The 5,299-nt window shown below is 50.7% G+C and overlaps 1 long non-coding RNA gene across 1 annotated transcript in view; it reads right to left on the bottom strand.

Moving 5' to 3' along the window:
• Positions 1 to 881: 881 nt before the first annotated feature.
• The window catches only part of LOC112551295, a 14,689-nt gene continuing 10,271 nt past the window's right edge, over positions 882 to 5,299 (bottom strand). The window contains exon 3 of the long non-coding RNA XR_003095573.1: positions 882 to 1,487. This is a non-coding gene — a long non-coding RNA (uncharacterized LOC112551295). The remainder of the gene's footprint in view (positions 1,488 to 5,299) is intronic.

Consider the following 5,299-nt stretch of genomic DNA (forward strand, 5'->3'; position numbering starts at 1 on the left):
GGAAAGAGTACTGCACTACATTACATATTTTAGCCATTCCATATCACCTAAAATACAATGGCACAGTTTGGAGTAAAATTGGTGAAAAGATGCTACATAATTTTAACAAAAATGAAACTGTGTTGTAGGATATGAACTGTATTCCATCTCTTAAAAATGAAGAAGCAATAGATTTAAACTATATGGCGAGTCTGTTGGCAGGGTTTGGCAAATGTGTGTATTTGTAATTTCCAAAAACTCATGTCATTGCCATTTTGGGGTGAAAAGCAGAGATATCTATGGTAACATTTGAATAATGCATTTCATAATATCACTCGGTTTTTCAGTTCCTAAAAACTAACCATCTTCAATCATTTGGGTTTTAGTAGAGGGTTCTTGTAGTGATGAGGGTCCAGGAAAGGTCTGAGAGGCAAGGCTTTTTTGTGATTTCTTTTATTGTACTAACTGTCTAGTAGGGAGAGCCACTGAACATGCTTGCAGGCTTCCTCAGGTCTGAAGGAGAAGAAGATGCAGGCTGAGCTTGGGTTTCAATTGCATGATTTCAGGGTGCTGGCTGCAAAGGGCTCTGACCTCATTCAGTGCTCAGGATAGAAACTATGGACAAGGGAAGAACAAAGTGAAAAAACGCTCTAGTGGTTAAATTGGACAAATACTGAGAAATGCTGAATTCTTTCAATATGCCATAATCTTCTGTAAGTGGTGGTGGGCAAGAACATATATCATATATCCATAAGGGCTGAAAGAAGTGACATGGGCTGCCTTGCCTCTTACCTGTGCATAGCTGCTGTGCTTAACTTTGCAATTGCTATGATTTTTTTTAGTGCCACTTTTGAATGTGCTTTGAAATAAACTGGAGAACAACAAAGAACACAAAGTGAGTGAGCGTTTTATTATAAGACCAACTAGTTTTAGCCTATTTAGCTAATCCATTATTGTTTACCCCAACAGTTCAAGTGTATTAGCAATCAAACCAAAGCAACAACGAGCAAGGACACAAGTCCCTGTACAGGAAGACAATGTATTTTAAAAGTCCTGTGGTCTCTCACGGTGACAAAATCTAAACCAGGCCTATTCATCTGCTTCTGCTGGCATTCATATGTAGTAAAAACCACAAAGTAGTATGGCTTTTCCATAGAGCTCCTGCAGAGCAATAGGATAAGCATAAGAGCAGCCTCCGGCTGTCCTGGTGCTGATGCAGGTGGAGACACTCAGTGATGCCACTGGAACAGTGAGGGTGGTGGGGAGCTGGGGCCATGCAGGGCAGGAAACCGTGGCTGGTAAATAGCATCTGGTGAGAGAAGCACTGGACGCAATGCAAGGCTACCAAGGTGACTTCCCCAGGGAAAACTTGGCTGGTCCCGCTGAGGATCTCCTGAGGTAAGGGGAGGTAGGGTTGACCTGCAGGTCTCCGCTGAGAGCTTCCCTTTCACATGGATGGACTCCTTGCGCTGTTGCTGGTCCCTGCAACAATCTGCAAGCTCCTGCAGCTTGGAACACAAGTTGTAATAGAAATAATTTGTAGTGTGACACCAAGAATGACACTCCGGCTTGAGATGGAAACTACATGGCAGCCTAATGGTGGAGGATGCCAATATTGCCAGGGTATCTTCATCCTTCAGCTCCTGGGGGAAGGGATCTCTTAGTATGCGTCTTTCAGGCCCAATATTAGGATTACCTTCTTCACATAAAAGTCTCAAGAAATTTTCTTGAACACAGTTATCCCTCTTGCCCGGTGACTTTTCTACAACTATTTAGCCCTCACTTTTGAGGAAAGCCAAGGTAAGGCCAAGAATCAGCAATGTAGGCACCCCCAGCTTGTGTTTTTATTTTTGCTAAACTGTCCTTCCCAACTCTGCTTGTGTCAAGAGCCTTGGGATTCAGACCTTTCACCTCTTCAGCTGTGAATCCTAGAGTCCACCTTGTCTTTGTCTCCAGCTCAGGCCTTGGATCTTTCCTCACCTCTAGACAATGACTTTTAGATCTTCTTCCCACCTTGGTTCCTGCCTCAGACTCTCCAGTTTCTAGTCCCTGGCTCAATTCCTGAATCCAGAAGTGTGATTCTCCCTGAATGTAGCTGCTGGCTCTACCTACTGTACCACACTGTCTACGCCTTGGTCTAACTGTGTTGTGATACTCAGGACATCAGAACCCATGATCCAACAGACCTTTATGGCCTTACAGTTTGTTACCTGTCAGCTCTGTGTTCCTGGGGTGTCCTGGCGCAGTCCCAGCCTATGTTGGTTAAGCATGTGTGGGCGTGAGAACAAGATGTGATACTGTATTAATTAATGGACATTGGATTCAACGCATGGTGCCTTATGTTAATCGCTGTTTTTGTAATGTAACCACCATTTTTAGTTGAGATCTGAAGTGTACCATGCCTATATGGACTATACAACATTTGACTGCCTATCCGGCGCTCTGCAAGGTTTCCCCCATTTCACTGGGAATGGGCCTCACTGCTATTAAGAGACTATTCACTCATCCCTCTTTCCAAGCCGGACTGCAAAGGCTCAGACCTTTGGGAGAGAAGGGCAAACCTGAGATTCAAACACAACAACCAGGAGATCTCTAGGCTGGCAGCTACAGTTAAAAACACTAGCTATCACTTCTGGTGGGAGGCTTTGCTTGGGTGGAGCCCCAGTGCAACAGGTCTTTTGAATATCATGCTTCACCCCATTGTGGTGATCATCAGTTTCCAAATTATACTAGCAATTGGTCTGGTTCTGCTGGGTTGCTGGATGAAGCGACTGATGTGGCTGCCATGGATTGAAGATCAGACCTGGTACCATGGAGTACAGATGTGATGGGGATACTCGTTCAATGCAAGCACCCCATCAATGGGGGGACGCCTTACCTGTCAGCTCTGTGTTCCTGGGGTACCCTGGCACAGTACCCAGCCTGTCTCACAAAGGACTCACACCACCCCTTACTCTCCACCTCAGCCTGAACCAGAACTGATCAGAAGAAGGACTTACAAAGGCAATGAAGATACAGTGAGAGACGCACCTAAACCCCTCCAGATAAGGCTGACAGGATTAAGGCAACTTCCTTAGTTTCATTTGCATCAGAGACGAGACAGGGTGGCAACTCCCCTAGTCCCATTTGCATCATAGATGGGAAAGGGAGGCACCTCCATTAGCATTCAGGATGGGGAACAGAAATTCCAAGGCAAGGACCACACTGACTCTGGGACCAGAGAAGCAGGGCAGCACTGCATGATGGGGGATCCCTGCTCCAAATGCTAATCATCCCACGTCTGCACACACCCAGCCATAGGTGTGTGCAGGAGGGCCCGAGGCATGTGAGCCCCGTAGGGTAGGCAGGCTCAGGTCCAGCCCGCCTACCAGCGGCATGCCGTCGATGGGCACTTGCCGCACCCCAAGGGTCCCCTCGGGCTCTGTGCCCCCCACCCCCCCGCCCCTCAGAGACGGCCACCCAGACGGAGCCCATGGGTCGGGTCTGCTCCCTACTGGGGTCTCTGGCGTGCCAGCTGGAGGAGCTCCAGGCCACAGTCCAGAGACTGTGTGCCATCAGGGACTGTGAGCAGGAGATAGACTCCTACTGCCAGGCCCTTCTCCCCTGGGAGGTGGAGGGTAGACCACTGTCTCCCTCCAGGACAAGGGAGGACTCAGGGACCTCCCATTCTGTCCAGTCAGGGGGATGGACCAAGGTGGTCAAGGGCCCCAAAGCCTGCCGCACCAAGGTCCCTGCCCCACCAGAGCTTAGCAACAGGTACAAACCTTTTGCAGCCCCAGCAGAGCCTGCTGAGTTGCCAGCTCCCGCAGGCAACACGGGCGCAACTGCAGCTACCGCCCCTTCTCTCCCCAAGACAAAACAGAAAGTGTTTGTTGTGGAAGACTCCATCCTGAGGGGGACTCAGGGGGTAATCTGCCGCCCCGACCCCTTAGCCTGGCAAGTCTGCTGCTTCCCAGGTGCCCACATCTGAGACATCGCGGAGAAGATCCCTGAGCTCCTCCAGCCCAATGACCACTATCCCGTGCTCCTTGTTCACGTGGGCACCAATGACATGGCTCAGAGCGCTCCCAGCCAGGTCATGAGGTGCTACAGGGATTTGGGAGCGGGGCTAAAGGGTGTGGGGGCACCTGTGGTGTTTTCTTCGATCCTCCCAATCACAGGCTATGGGCTGAGGAGGGAAAGGAGGATCCAGGTAGTGAACCAAAGGCTGTGGTGCTGGTGTCATTGGGAAGGCTTTGGCTTCCATGACCACAGCCCGCTCTTTGGCAAGAGAGGCAGCGAGGTGCTGGGAAGAGACGGCCTCCACCTCTGTCCATTGGGGAGGAGGCTCTTCTCAGCCCGAGCGGCTGGGACGCCTCCACCAGGCTTCAAACTAAGCCCGCTGAGGGACGGGGGGACTACCGCCACTGCTGGCCCGCTGAGCGACCCTTGCAAAGCCAGCAGGCCAAAGCACTTAAGGGAGCCCACCCCTACCACAGCCCTGGTACAATCTGGGCAAGGCAAGAGCCTCCAAGGGGACACTTGCCTGCCTGTACACAAATGCCAGGAGCTTGGGGAATAAGCAGGAGGAACTCATCCTCCTGCTTAACGCAAATAATTACGACGTCATAGGGATAACAGAGACCTGGTGGGACTCCACCCATGACTGGGTCACAGGTATAGATGGCTATATCCTGTACAGGGGAGATCGAGTAGATAAAAGGGGTCGGGGTGTAGCTCTCTATGTCAAGGAGAGCTACACATTCCTGCAAGCTGACCTGGGCTGACGACTAGAGACCCTCTGGGTTAAAATCCGTGGGGAACATGGCACAGGGGACACAACGGTGGGAGTCTACTAGAGACCTCCCACCCAAAGTCAAGAGCTTGACCAGGAGTTCGCCTGGGAACTGGCTGAGGCCGCATGCTCCAGGACCATGGTTGTCATGGGTGACTTCAATTACCCAGACATCTCGTGGGAGGATGGCTCAGCAAAATCCGAGAGGTCGCAAAGCTTCCTATCATGCGTGGATGACCTCTACCTGACTCAAGAAGTCTATGGGCCAACAAGAGGTAAAGTGCTGCTCGACCTGGTACTGCCAACTGGGGATGACCTAATCGGCGACCTAGTGATTGATGGGAAGCTGGGTGACAGCGATCATGAGCTGATCACCTTCACCTTCCGCTGTAAAGCTGGCAAGTCAGTCACCAACACTGAAGTCCTTGACTTTAGGAAAGCCGACTTTGACAAGCTCAGGAGGCTTGTCAGTGAGGCCCTAAGGGACCACGACCCCAGGGGGAGGGGAGTTCAGGAAGAGTGGTTGCTCCTCAAGGGAGCGATCCT

The sequence above is a fragment of the Alligator sinensis genome, unplaced genomic scaffold, assembly GCF_000455745.1.
Source record: "Alligator sinensis unplaced genomic scaffold, ASM45574v1 scaffold148_1, whole genome shotgun sequence".
Classification (NCBI taxonomy): domain Eukaryota; kingdom Metazoa; phylum Chordata; order Crocodylia; family Alligatoridae; genus Alligator; species Alligator sinensis.